At 43.4% G+C, this 15,172-nt stretch overlaps 1 protein-coding gene and 1 long non-coding RNA gene across 4 annotated transcripts in view; one reads left to right on the forward strand and one right to left on the reverse strand.

The window, feature by feature from the left end:
* CLVS1 (clavesin 1) overlaps positions 1 to 15,172 on the forward strand; it is a 240,996-nt gene that overhangs the window by 70,955 nt on the left and 154,869 nt on the right. Inside the window, exon 1 of one of the 3 annotated variants that reach the window (XM_059043116.2) lies at positions 9,340 to 9,506. The exons of the other annotated variants lie outside the window; for them this stretch is intronic. The gene's annotated coding sequence lies outside the window, so the exon portion shown is untranslated. Of the gene's footprint in view, positions 1 to 9,339; positions 9,507 to 15,172 lie in introns of those variants that run through there. 3 annotated transcript variants of the gene reach the window in all.
* Positions 1 to 15,172, reverse strand: part of LOC136792943 (uncharacterized) — a 137,578-nt gene that overhangs the window by 29,219 nt on the left and 93,187 nt on the right. The gene's annotated exons all lie outside the window — the stretch shown is intronic.

Raw genomic sequence — 15,172 nt, forward strand, 5'->3', positions numbered from 1 at the left:
GTACTTGCCCGACTGCAGCACGCAGACAAACGCAGAACACGTGAGCAAGGCTGACGTTTCCATCCCCAGAGCGGCAGGTGGTTCCGCCGCCCCGGACAAGGAGCGACCCTGCCAGGGGCTGAGGTCAGGGGCTCCAGCAGTGGTGAAGTAGACGTGCATTGCCCCCACTCCTCACCCAAAGACTCTCTCTCGAATGTGTCGGCCGTGAAGTACAGAGATAGAGATAGAGATAGAGATACAAGTGTGTATGTGCGTATATACATATATAACCTATCGGTACCGTTTCTCTGGAGAACCCTGACTAATACAGAAGCAGTGATCAGCCCGGTTGTCATTTTCTTCTGAATTCTGAATCTGGAGCGCCTCCTCCTTTCCTCAATCTCATAATTAAACATTCTACTTAAATGAGAGGCACTTGCTGGGGAAATGCCACACTAGAGCCCAGCCTGACAGACTTAACCATGAACTCCCCTAGAAGCTGAGCATCGACTCTCCGTTGCTTTTGACGCTTTTCCTTAGAGAATCCAAGCCACCCTTCAGTGACACCTAACTCCCTGGTGTGGCTCAGGGAGGGAATGGTCCATGGAACGTCACGGGAAGTTCCCTACAGCAGGGTACTTCTTGCTTTAAAATTGGCACCACTGTCTGATAGGCTATGGTGAGTGAAACCAATATAAAACACCGTCCAACTAACAGTCCTTGAATACGGTTCCCGCGTCTGTAGAGCACACGCAGTGTGCAGTGTCACACGCAGAAAAGGACTCAAACGCAGTCCACACGCGGTGCTAAGCGTGAGAAAAGGGTGCAGCACCAAGTCTGGTACACCTGCCTGTGACGTCCGGGGATGCTCTGTCTACGCTACTGTCCGAGCTGGCACCCTGGGCACATTTCCAAACATTCTCAGCCTCATACGCTGGTGTAAAGTCATGGAAAGCTTTAGGCTGCTTTGTGGCAACACGGACAACATATATTACAACCAGAGCCCCACGAAGGCAAGGAGGCTCTGATGACATGGATGCAACCATCTGCAGGAAGCATTAATACAGATGCCACTCCATTCCAGGCCAGGCTTTTTAAAAAAACTTAATTAATTACTTTATTTATAATTTTGGCTGTGTTGGGTCTTCGTTGCTGCCTGCGGGCTTTCTCTAGTTGCGGCGAGCAGGGGCTACTCTTTGTTGAGGTGCACGGGCTTCTCATCACGGTGGCTTCTCTTGTTGTGGAGCACGGGCTCTAGGCACGTGGGCTTCAGTAGTTGTGGCTCACGGGCTCTAGAGAGCAGGCTCAGTAGTTGTGGCGCACGGGCTTAGTAGCTCCGCGGCATGTGGGATCTTCCCAGACCAGGGCTCAAACCCGTGTCCCCTGCATTGGCGGGCGGATTCTTAACCACTGCGCCACGAGGAAAGTCCCCAGGCCATTCTTTTGTACAAGAAACTCCATAACCATCATGATATTGTTTGTGCAGTTCATTAATGTGGGAACTGCTCAGCCGGGTGATTCGGGCCCAGGGCGTCCCATGAGGCTGTGGCCGAGATGTCACCAGGGCCACAGTCATCAGAAGTGACTGGAGCTGGAAGATCTGCTTCCAAGGTGCTTGTAGCTCATGGGAGGCCTCAGTTTCTTCCCACACGGGCCTCTCCAGAGGCTGCCTGAGTGTCCTCATGACTCCCTGGGTGACTGGCCCTTGTGCCCGGTGCCTGGGGAAACAAAGATGAATTCGACCTCCATTTTGATCCCAAGGAGCAGACGGTCTTGAGACAGTCTTAAGTCACCAAACTGTGACTTTCCTGCTTGAGCTTCCTGCCCTCTGGAAGACAATGAATGGTGCCAAGACCTTTGTTCTCTAAGTCTTCCCAGTGCTTAAAAGGACTACAACCAGAGTCACGGCACCACTCGCCCAGCGCACGGCGATGGCGGGAAGCCTATCAATCACAGCAATGCCGGAGCCCAGTCTCCGGCGAAGCTCTGTGGAAGAGATGGGCTTGGAAGGATGAGGAGGATCTGAAACATCGTTGAGGGCGAACGGGAAGAGGGGCGGGCGGGGGGGAGTGGGGCAGGAGATCTGCCGCCATCGATGCCACGAAATGATACACTCTCCAGAGGTTTTCAAACTCTCGTGGGCTTCATCTCCTCCTACTTTGTTTACCCACGTGGCGCTCCACAGCAGCAATTAATCAGAGTGTCACGTGACCGCCCGTGACACGGTCTGGACAGGAATTTTCGATAGTGGGGGAAGAGGAGTTTCTACAAAGGTATATAGTCCAGACAGAAAACCTGTGTTTACTGTAGTAATTCGCCTGAGATCCCACAGCTAGTAAGAAGCAGACACTTGAACCAAAGCCTTTGAACGCCAAACCTCATGCTCTTTTCTTCAATCATACTGATACTGATTGCCGAGTTCTTTTGTTTTCCAGTCATAGAAAGCAGTAGTTCTGATAGCAGTGGTTATGCTTCCTTGTTTGAAACATGGTAGACATTCTCTACAGGTTGAATTACTGTACTCCTTCTGTCAAGAATTTCCAACCTTGAGCACTCGCTACTGTTTGATCCTGCACGATGATTCCCTCCAAGGAGTGTCAGAGTACAATGACGCACTGTTAGGGCTTTGTTTTTCGTCTCTCAAGCATGGAAGTGAGCTTGGGTTTGCACTTCCCCATTGTCAGAGTACAATGACGCACTGTTAGGGCTTTGTTTTTCGTCTCTCAAGCATGGAAGTGAGCTTGGGTTTGCACTTCCCCATTAAAGCCGAACTGCTGCACGTCAACTACTCTCTCCCGTGCTCCCAGCTCCGTGCATTCAAGTAGGAGCAAACAACTTTGGTCAATGGGCTATGAGTAGAAATGACACGTGCCGCCTCCGGGTCGGAGCAGGAAGAGTCAGTGTGAGTTCTCATGGACTCGTTCTTCCTGTCGTGATGGCGCTTCCCTAAGTCTGAGTTTGAGGAGCAGAGCCCTTCACTCTCCCCTGCACCCCATCTGCCTGTCAACCAGCACTGAGCCTCCAGCATGAGAAATAAGATTTTGTGGTATGAAGACTCTGAGACCTTTGGAGCTACTTACCACTGAAGCATAGCCTACCATCTCCTGGAAGTGAAGTGCTGTATTAAAAAATAAATTGTGTAGTGTTGACTTAATGGTTGGCAATATGTGGTTAGGAGTCTGATGTCAAAGGTAAGGCACATAATCCGCGTCATGCAGCGGGAGAACATCTGGCAAAATTGTCACCTGCAGTAACTTGGTAAGTTTGCCTATTTAAAGAACTCAAATTTCTAGGGGAAAGTGAGTGAAAAACAAAGTGTTTGTGGGAGAATGTCTTGGTTATTATTTGTTGTGTTTTACAAGATAGGAAAGAGAGAAAGAAAAGGATGACTGGTTTTATAAGTAGAAATACAAGGAAATAGAGACTTCTAGAAATCCAACACTTTACCATGTTGGAATAGCTGATTGATTTTTACTCCCAAACAAAGAGTTAAAATTAAGAAAGAACTTGAGGAAAAGTCCATTAAAACATATATTTTTGGCAAGAATCAGATTAAGGATGTTACTTGATGGTTACTTAAAACCTCTCAATGGTTTAGACTTTTTCCAGAAAAAGATAAGATAAACGATCTGGCCTTACCACTTACTACTCCAGAGAGGCTCAAATATACTGAGAGGTAAAAAATATATTGAGGGGATAAAAAAGCAAATAACTATAGCAGATCTGAAGTCTATGTCTCCAAAGAACTATACTGTGGATGTTATAATATGAAACCGATTAAGCCAGACAGACAATGCACCTCCAAAGTATTCAGAGAATGATACTTTCAAAAAACCTATGAACTTGGAATAAAAAGTTCATGAGTCTTAGAGAACTGAAATAACTCTTGTGCCCCCCTCATTCTCCTATGGAAGGTAATGGTCTGAAAAACTGTATCCCCTAAGGAGGTTGAAGTACATATCTTCCAAACTATTGTAAAGGATGCCTCATCTTGTTTGCAACCACTCGCTCGCAGCTGCCTTACGTGCAAAACTGACCAGATGTGAACACGTCACTCCAAAGGAAGTGGGATACTGTGATGAGCATATGGTCACCTTGCCCAGGACAGATGAGAGGACAACAGTCCACGAACACTCCAGCTTAACGATGCAGCACTGAATGCTGCAACCTTGAGCCAGTGGAATATGAGGTGTATCGATACCATCCAGGTCCCAGCTGGAAGATACACCCAACCTGTCACAGCAGTCATGGAGCAACCTGTGACACTCGTTCCCCGAATCTCTCCAAGAACCCTTGAAATGACAACAAGCAGAAGATATCTGGTAGTGGTCAAGACAGAGAAAAACTGACCAATTCAGAGATACAGTTGGTCAACCACTTTACCACCGGTTTAGCTTGCCTACTCGTTTAGACTTTGGAGGAAATAAATGCTGGGTTTTATAAATGTTGAACGATGTGGTTGTGTGCTTTCTTGAGTGCATACTGCTACTCAAAGAACTGGATGTTTGCTGTGACCCAAGTGAAATAGAAATTGAAACTAAAATTGGAAATTCAATTCCAACTAAGGGCATATTCTGTAATTCCCATTTTGGATGCGGCCAAGGTGTATAATGGAAAAAACAGCAATCTTTCAGATGTGGTGCCGGCGGTCACAGAGAACAAAGGAATAAGAAGCTTTTCCCAGAGACCAGAGTAAGACTGTAATCAAAAACCCCTCTAACCCCCAGTGTAGGAGGTCTTGGCCGCACCCGTTCAGTGTGATTTCAGAATTACTGGGCTCACTGACTGCCAGGCATCCTCCCATCCTTCCCTTTCCAAACGGGAGTGTTTGTTGTGGTTACCCTGTCCCTCTCTTACTGTTGTATGTTGGGTATGTTGGCAGATGGGTTGCAAGTTATTTGAATTTTAATACATCTTTAGGACAGAGGATCACATCTCGATAAGACAACTCCATAAAACCTAGAGATCTGAAACTTGGAGCTAGATGTAGTGAATAAATTAATCTTTGGAGATGGGTTGAGTATGTTCTATGTGTGTTAAGACATTTTTGGTAACCACAGGGGTAGACTGTTGTATAAATATTGACTGCTCATCAAATATCCCTGTGCTTGTACACATTTCCCAGCTCCCTTTTATATAGGCAGGGCCATGTGACTTGTTCTGGCCAATGGGCTGTGAGCAGAAAAGATGTGTGTTACTTCCAAGCAGGTCTAAGTTCTCCATGCATTGTTCTTCCCTGCTATGCCAATTCCTCACCTGGCCCTTAGATGACTAGATGCAACACAGCTCCTCTCCCCTCCAGCCCTCAAACAAGCGTAAACAAGGAAGAAGACACTGCTGTGGGAAGCCACTGGCAGTGCAGAGTTAATTTGTTCTTTCAGCATTACCTAGCCTATCCTGACTAATACAAACTCTAAAACTTCAACATTGGCCTGCATATTAGATAGTAAAAATATCAGTGGCAATCTCTTATAATAATAAATTGAGGGCTTCCCTGGTGGTGCAGTGGTTAAGTATCCGCCTGCCAATGCAGGAGACATGGGTTCGAGCCCTGGTCCAGGAAGATCCCACATGCCGCGGAGCAACTAACCCCGTGCGCCACAACTACTGAGCCTGTGCTCTAGAGCCCGCGAGCCACAACTACTGAGCCTGTGTGCCACAACTACTGAGCCCGTGTGCCACAACTCCTGAGCCTACACTCTAGAGCCTTCGAGCCACAACTACTGAAGCCCGTGTGCCTAGAGCCTGAGCTCTGCTACAAGAGAAGCCACCTCAATGAGACGCCCGTGCACCGCAATGAAGAGTAGCCCCCATTCGCCGCAACTAGAGAAAGCCCGTGAGCAGCAACAAAGACCCAGTGCAGCCATAAATAAATAAATTTATAAAAATAAATAAATAAATTGAGATGTACATTACAAAACATACATAAGGAGAATGAATTATCCTTATGGCTAAGTAAAATATTCTTACTTTTGCAATTTGACCTTAGTCTTTATGTATTACCCAGTCCTTAAACATCCAATTGTCTAGAAATGTGCTATCTTACCACTGTAATATCATCCTAACATCCCTCTTATAAATATCAAGATTTCTCTGGGTGTTATCCCATCTGCCTGGACTCTTTAAGACTTTAGAGCATTCCCACATGGATAAAACCTTCATCTGTCACTAGTCAACCACAGAAAGTACCTTCCCATTAACCAAACCTAGACCACAGCAAATCCAACATTAACAGGGTCCTTTAAGGCAGTACGGAAATGAGTCACTGACTTAGGAATGTCGGGCGCGAGGTCAGGGACCAGGAAAGATGTGTGTGAGCAGATGAGCAGACCGCGCTTGAACGCCTGGTATTGGCTACTCATACACAAAGGGGATATGGAGGAGCCCTGCCAACAGATATGTAGGCGGCTCAGAAATACGAGAAGCTGAAATGGAGGGTAAGTAGAGTGTGCCAAGCGTGAGAACAATTTCAATCAGGGTGAGGAAAGAAAAGAAACCCATCACAGAAGCCTCTGGTTAGCAGTTACCAAGCGAAGGCTCTGAGCAAAGATAATCTGAATCCTGGAAACAAAGATCCAACACAGTGAAGACACATCTACTCAGTCAAGGGCAGTTTTTCTTACACGGAAATTTTAAGCGGTGTAGAATGGTATATTATGGTAAACAATACAAGGATAATATCCTTAAATACAAAGTGAAATGCTATACTTTCACTGGCACTTTGGGAAGAAGTAAATCTGGTAATATAGTGAATTTATCTGTTCTAATCATAAATAAAAGTGAGATTTTAAAAAAAAAAAAAACTTTTTTTTCACTCGGATCAGTGCAAGTCAATTTTAAAACTGTTTTTTAAAACTTTCAGAATATAACACTATATTCTGGCAGCCAGTAGCTTCTGTGGTCACTCTACCTATCTCTGTAGGTCCTATCACTCGATCAGGCAGGAGCGCTCTGGGTTATGTCTCAGCCTCATACAAGTGGGGAGAGTTTTCTTCTATAAAGATTTCTCGGGAAGGAGAGTACACACACACAACACACATACAACACACACACACACACACGCATGATTTTTGTTTCTACAAATACAAATAAAACTTGGCTAGGTTATCACTGATGTCATTCAAAAGTCACAACTGACAGTGGAAAAAAAAACTGTAAGAGAACAGAAGCTGAGCAAAGGTAGCTCATTTGAAACTTTGAAAAAGTCTTTTTATATCATAGGCTAATGAAACACTTACGTCTTGGTCTTGGTTTATATTTCTATTAGTGGTTATAAAATTGATGAAAGGAGGAAGAGAAGCAGAATAGTTATTAACATCTCAGAAGAAAGGGAAGTCTACACAGCTTTTAAAGGGGTCATGATCAAGAGGAAGTGAGCAGTATTCGACTGCAAATTAATGAGAAAACTTTTTTCTCCTAAAAAGTTCCCATTTAGTGCTACTTTGCAAGTCATGTCCATGATTAGTTATACTTTTGAAGACGTCCCTTTAAGCTGATATGTGATTGAAACTCAGCAGCAACCTCAGGTCGTTTTGGTGCACTATACCTTTTTGGATAACTTTTTATATGAAATGCATAGCTTTGTAAAATGTTTTAAAACATATTGGTATGTGGGGGGTTATGTCATTCGTTCATTCATTTTTCTATTTCTCAAGTATTTACTGAACTTCTGTGACATTCAGGCATTCTTCTAGGTGGACTGGGAAGCAGTCCTGAACAGAAGAGACAAATTTTCTAGCACGTGGCGCTTACAGTCTATTGGAGAGAGAGATAATATACAGATAGGTAAATAAACACATAATGCTAGGTCAGAGTTGGAAAAATTCTGACAATTTTAAAGGCTCTGTGAAATACACGATAAAAAGATTGCATTAGGGCTTCCCTGGTGGCGCAGTGGTTGAGAATCCGCCTGCCAATGCAGGAGACACGGGTTCATGCCCTGGTCCGGGAAGATCCCACATGCCGCGGAGCAACTAAGCCTGTGAGCCACGGCCGTTAGGCCTGCGCGTCCGGAGCCTGTGCTCCGCAACGGGAGAGGCCACAGCAGTGAGAGGCCCGAATACCGCAAAAAAAAAAAAAAAAAAAAAAAAAAAAAAAAAAAAAAAAAAAAGATTGCATTAAAATGTTTAATGTTTCTTTTTTATGAGTAAATATGAAAACTTTATAATGGGGGGTACTGTATCTGCTATCTAGCTTTTTCTTCACTTACCATTTTGTGAGCATGTTTCTTTGTCTATAGTAGTCTTCAAAAATATGTTTCTAATAGCTGCAAATATTATAGGCTGTATACAAAAATGTGATTCTTTCATTATTTTTGACAGTTTCTATGGTCCTAAATTAAATTTATGTACATAAATCCTTACCTGCATATCTGATTATATCCCCAGGATAAGGTGCATAAAGTGGAATTATTGGGTCTAAATGTATGTATATTATGACTCAATGTATCTTGCAAAATAGACTTATAGAAAGGTTACACTTCCTCACCGTTATCTCAACAACATGAGATATTAAGTAGATTTAAACCCTCAGCCAAAATCCACTATTTTAAATTACATATCTCTTTACAGGAGAGGTTGATTTAAAAAAAAATAGGTTTATAATGCATTCACCTTTCTTTAGTGAATTCTTTGTCATGTGCTTGTCCTTTTTTTTTTTTCCCCTTGGGCTGATAGTGTATTTCTTTTGATATATGAGATATTTTATGTATGAAACATATATTTGTTGCAATTTTTTCCAAGTGGTCATTTATATTTATGTTGTTAACGACATTTTTACATTCAGAAGTATTCTTATGCACTCAAGCTTATTGCCCCTTTTTCTTTATGACTGCTTCTATTCCTCTGGTGCTTAGAAAGCCTTCCTTATGCTGAAATCAGTAAACATATTTCTTATGTTCTTCTAGTTGTTTTCTAAATTTTATTTTACTTTCTCATTTAGCTCTTTAATCTAGGTGGAATTAATTTGGTACGATGGGGCTTTAATTTGAGCCTTTTCCAAATCGTTCATTTTCTTACCACCATTTGTTAATGAAACAATCCATCCTTTCCCCTATAGGTTTGTGATACTTTCTCATCTGTTAAATTTACACACACACACACACACACACACACACACACACACACACGAGTCTTGTTTCAGCGCTTGCACTAATCTGCTTAAAAGGTTTTGTTTTTAAGGTTTGTGTCTGTCGGGGGGGGGGGTAATGGTAAGTAAATACTTTTTGTCCCAGATGTTACAAAATTACAGTAATTCTTAGTATTGTCTTGACGGAACCGGGGAAAACCAACGTTGCGGAGGCATTTAGGACCCAGGGGAAAGCCAGGCTCCATATAGAAGGACAGAGTCTCGGGCGCACACGCCTCCTACCAAAATCACAGCCCCTAAGAGCCAGGGCTCTCATTCACAGCTTTCTAGAGAAATCTGAGCCCGAACCTGCCAGAATAGGGGATCTCACCCACTCAGCTCAGCAACGAGGACACCTGCAGAAACACATTCCCAAAGCAAGGCTGGGCGGCCGTGTGAAGGTATTTGTTGCCTTTTTTTTCTCCCTTCTATATTTGCAGCGCCTCCGCGCCTTTCTCCGCTCGGGCGATGCCATGGCTGCGGCGTTTCAGCACTCGGGTGCGTGGACAGCTCCCATCTGCAATCCCTGCTCACTCCATCCGCCTCGCACCCCACTCTCACCGCCTCCGTGGTCCATCCTCCCACCCCCCACCCCACCCCCCCGGGCCGGCTCAGCCTGCGCTCCTCGCACCATCAGCCCCCCACCTCCACCACCACCGTCATGACCTCCACCATCGCCAGCGCTGTAACTACAGTCAACACAACTGTGCCTTGTCACTTAGACAAAGCCGCAGGATAGAGGAAAGGAGCCCAAGTTTTCAGGCACAGACAGGAAAGTTCAGGTGGACTACACCCCTGAAAACAAAGAGAGGCGCCTGCTTGAGAGAACGGGAAAGTGAAGACAGTAGACAGAGACCCTGGGCAGGGGACAGATGGGGCACTTGCCAGACACCAGCAGTTAGCCAGCTGCCTTTCAGCAGATTAAGGACTGTTTAGTTCAGGAAATTAACATGGCCTGCGGTAGAGTATTATTCCGGTGAAATAGCTGTATAAACTCAATCCATGTTTCTGGTTTTCCAGTGGAGAATCACCAGGAAGCGGGGGGGGGGGGGGTGTGACTAATGACTCATATTCACCCACATGCTGGCTTTCCTTCCTAAGCGTTTACTGCAGAAACTCTGGGATTAAGTTTTTACTGAAATGTTTTGTAAAATGGAGACCCCAAAGGTTAACTCTGTGTCCAGAATGAAAATTAAAATGATCATGACGATAATAACCTAACTAATAGGGCTCTCTTTGGAAAGTGTTATTTGTCCAAATGTCTCTTCCTGTCTATTTATTTAATTTCAATTTTCCAATCTAAAACCTCTCTTTGAAGCAGAGAAGATAGATCCCTTGCCCAAATGGCCAAAGTAGTAATGATATTCAGAGCAGATGGCCTGGCTTTGTTCATCCTAGTCAAGGACTGACTCGGATTTGGAAGGCGAGATTTCTGTGTGCTTTCTCAGTAATCAGGCGATAACACCATCTTCCTATAATAGTAAAAGGGTAATAGAGTGGAAAAAAAATGGAAAAGGCATTTTATGTAACTGTCTTCTACCAGGTTCTGCTTTTAGAGTGCTAAGATTTTCTATCTCAGCTGAAAAAAGGAAGTTAGGGTCTTCAAATATCTTGAAGGTCCAAACACAAGTCATAGCACCTCTTTGATTTAGCCAGGATCATCTGTTTTATAAGAGCTAACAGACCTCAGAAAATAAGTGCCCGAGCCTGTCATAAATAAAAATCTCTTCGTGGGTACTCATTTAATCAGTTGTTACCAAACAGCAAAATGCTGGGTTTTTTAGCAAATTGTTTTTCATAAAATCAACATCTTTATTAAAAAAGAGATGGATTATAATTTCATATGGGAATAATGTCAGTCACATGTAACAACCAAGTTTAAACCAAAGCACAGAAAAGGTTGATTAAAAAAAATCCCCGTCGTACATTTACTCTGCCTCTTTAAAAAGGAAAAGAAGCAAGTTTTGTCTAAATCAGCTTGCTCATTATCAGAGGCATTGTCAAAAAAAAAAAAATAGTCACAAACAAGGATCTGCTGAAAGAAGTTTTGAGGAAAAATTCACATCAAATACTCCTCCTGAATGAGGAATAATAGCATTTTGTCAAAAGTTATTTACTGCTATGAATTAATCCTATCTGCATCTAACATTCACTCACTTTTGAATTCAAACCAAGAAAACTAGTGAAAGTATCTGGTGAAATGGATTTGAGAGAGGAGGGAAATCTGGTCACCTTTATATTGTCCTTAGATTGGTAATATCCACAGTAAACTGGACTTCTCAAGTCCCCAAGCAACCAGATTCTTAAAACTCCCTTATCTGTCTGCAGAGAACGGTTCAGCCCAGACAATCTTTGAAAATGTATATATACATTGCCAGTTCTAGCTGCTTGAACCAGAAACTCTGGCCAGGAATGTCGTGCCTTCAATACTACTTCTTCCTGTGCCTGAGACAATTTCCTGTGGCTGGGGAAATTTCAAAACGATGCTGCTTCCATGAGATTTACAGACATCTGTCTCAGAAGCAATGCTTTTCTTTGACTAAGATATTATACTGAGCTCATTAATTTTTCTAAAGTGCCACCGTCCTGGCTTCCCCTTTTGTTTTTTCTGTTAAGGGATATTTTGCTTTTTCCATATTTTCAGTAACCGAACTTTCTCATTTTTATGATGGATTTAAAGGTGAACAGAAAACACATCTTCCAGCAGAGTGGTGTCATAACACTTCTGTAGACATGTTCCCAGAGAGGTGCAGCCTTTAGAATCATGGAGTATAAAGCTAGAAGGTCATTCATTTCCCCGATGGGGGAATCTAGAACTCCAGAATGGGTGGTGTCTTTTCACTTCTGCAGGTTTCACAAAGGGACACCTTAGTAACCCTGAGAAGCCTATTCACGATTTTACACAATTCCCCAGCAGAGGCATCCTTCGTAAATGGATCCAGGCTGACTTGGAGCTTCTCTGCTTTCCCGTTAAATGGTGACCCAGAGGACGTAGCACAGCAGAATGGGTATACAAAGTATGAAGTCCGGCCGCATGCAATCAGCCCAGAAATACCCCTTAAGCTAACAGGGATCTTTTCCCCATTACATCTTTCTCCCGAATTTTTATTGTTTTGATTATTGTTCATTTTATCCAGTTGTTTATTTACTGGACTAAATTTCAGGAGAAGATCCACAGTATTACTCTAAGACTGTAGCCTCCAATGTCAGTTCCAGGTGTACATTTCTCTAGAGAAAACTGTGATTGTTTTTCAATCCAAGTTTTTCTTAGCTTAATGGAAGTTTATCTTCTTTGGCTTGATTCCTCATGGATGTAGAAATCAACTGGTCACTCTTGTCTCCATAAAAAAGCTTTCATTTATTCAGTTAATAAGTTCATTATTCTCCACTATTTCTGCTGATTCCCACAGCCCCTTATCATCTTGTCTCTGGCCAGGTAACCCTATTCTCCCCCTTTACGGACCTGTTATCACATGACAGTTTCTATGCGGGGGGCTAATTCTCTGTGAGCTTTCTTCTTCCTGACTTCTGAGCCAGTAGGGTTTTCCCCATATGTGTTTGAGATGATCCACTCTTGTCTTCTGGACCCTTTTCGCCACATCTCCAATTTGAAGGTATTGTTCAGACCTCTCTCCATCTACTCTCCTTAGAATAACATCATGTCAGTTCAGCCTGTATTATGGCTCAAATGTCCTAAGTAAAGTTCCACACCTGTATGTGTGTCAAGTACATAGTGCACTCAGTGTTCACTAGTTTGTAGTTTTGGAGGGAGTTAAGAGAGAATCCGTGGGCCTGGAAATGGCACTTGGGAACTCCAATCCCAGGCTCTGTAAATAAAAGACATCTAGTCTTATGTGTGGACAAAATAAATCAAACTTCGACAGGTCAGATTTTTCCCTCTTTCCTTTTTCTCTCTCCCTCTCTCTTGCTTTCACTTGCTTCCTTCCTCCTTCCTTGCTTCACTGCTTTTGGTTGGTATACAGAGCATGCCAGCACGTGTGAGAACAATTAATGAGGTGGTCTTTTACGAGTGTCAGTGCTCCAAAAGCACACTGGGAGTGCTTTCACTCTCCTCTTGGACAAAGTAGCACTGCTGTCCGCAGACAGAGTGAGCTCTGAATTCAGGGGGTTTGACCTACCTTCTCAACCCCTTTGATGGTCAATCCTTTAGGTCAGCGCTTCTCAAACGTTAACGTGCATCCGAACTGACTGGGGGTTCTGCTAGCCATTCGGCAGGTCTGGGTGGCTCCTGACACCCGTGACTCCTAACGAGCTCCTAATTAGCCGCCGGCGCTGCTAACCCATGGACCGTACTTTGAGAAGCAAAGAACAAATGCCTTCTTTCTTTTTATTAACATGCCCACCTTTATGTCTGATTATTAAACAATGGCGCTCACCCTGAAACAAAGCAAAAACCGCCCCAAGTTCTGAGGCAATAAGAGCTCAAAAATCGTAGCTCTCGTTGAGGAGAAAGTTACGCCAACGGCCCCTTTCCTCCAACCTCTGCTGCTCCTCATTCTCGCCAGGCGGTTTTCTTAGTTCTGATTCCCGCTGCTTTCCTCGTCTGCCAAATCCCTCCCAGAGAAAGCGCCCTCGTCACACAGATACGTGGGGAAAAACGCTGAGTGCAAAGGGGGGGCCGGTGGGTTTAATGGCTCTATCTTTGAGTGAGCCCTGCCTTTCTTACATTCCTCCGCTTCCTCCTCCTCAGAAAGAGTCGGAGAGAAATACCTTCTTCCAAGTGGTTTTGTTTTCCTTCCCTTCTCATTGATACTCCGAAGAAGCACAGTGAATCTGTCATATAAATTGGGGCACTGACTGCCAGTGACTTCTTATGGGGATAGTTTAATGACACAGAAAAACATTCCAGTTTAATTTTCTATGTCTCAATAATGTTTCCCCTATAGACTTCCTTTCTTGAAAATACAGTGAAGTGTAACGTAACCACTGCTTCAACTACAAACTTTTCTACCTAACACAGTTAGGAGGCCAAAAAAATCCCATGCCTTCCTTACAAGTTGTCTTTCCCTTCAACTCCTTGTATTATTTGCCCCGAAGCAAACTAAAAGGACAAACATTTTATAGATTGTCCTGGAACAGGACACAATCCTTTGTCAAGAAATTCACTTCATCTGGGTCCCAGCCTATTAATTCTGATCTGGCATCTATTTTGGGTAGAAACTCTCAGTGTCTCTACTGTGATAGAACTCATTCCAATTGACTTTTAATCTTTCTTAAGAGCAAGAACAGATGGGGGCAGATGACGGTGTGTTTAGTTGCTATTTAAAGGGAGCCAAGGGAGTCTATACGACGAATGTTTTTGTGGCAAGGGCAAGCCCTGGGCTGCTACTGAGCTACAGGCAACAGAAAGGTGACCATGAGCCAGGGGCTGGCTAACTTCCGGCCACGCTACACTTGCAGGTGATTAAAGGTCTCCCCTTTATCCTTCTAGACTACTCTCCCTGCCCTGGATATAGAGCTCGTATCTACAAGTTGGCTAATGGTTGATAGCAAGTCAGTGGATTGGGGTTCAATTTGTTACTCACAAGGCTTATGTTCCCTGGCCGGTGCTTACGCAGGGAAGTCCTACAAACCCTAATGGTCAATCTCACATTCATTACTTGGAAATAAGATTCCTTTCTGGTCAGCACCATAGAATATTGTAATCAACCGACCTCTGAGATTTAAATATAGGCTCCACTGGCAGTAAGGGAGCATATCATCTTTCAGGAAAGCTTTCAAATAGAACTGTACTTAAAAAAAGATTTTTGCTCACTGTGACTTTTGATTTTGGTTTGGATATATGAGCAGCAACTATTTTTTATTTCATTCAGTGTAAAAATCCCTTTCAGCACTCCTAGGGGGAAATACATATTCAGTTAAAAAATTAGAAGTGAGATTTTAGAAAGGTGAAGAGCCATAAGGGTTAACCTAATTCAATATACATTTAAAATTCTGAAACACATCTTTCACACTTACTGATGGCTGAGGTCGTTGATTAGACTTTCATGTGGAAAGTTTTATCACTGAGATTCATTCTTCATCTTTTTCTTAAAAAAGAAACCCA

The sequence above is a fragment of the Kogia breviceps genome, chromosome 17 (assembly GCF_026419965.1).
Source record: "Kogia breviceps isolate mKogBre1 chromosome 17, mKogBre1 haplotype 1, whole genome shotgun sequence".
In the NCBI taxonomy this organism is placed as follows: Eukaryota; Metazoa; Chordata; class Mammalia; order Artiodactyla; family Physeteridae; genus Kogia; species Kogia breviceps.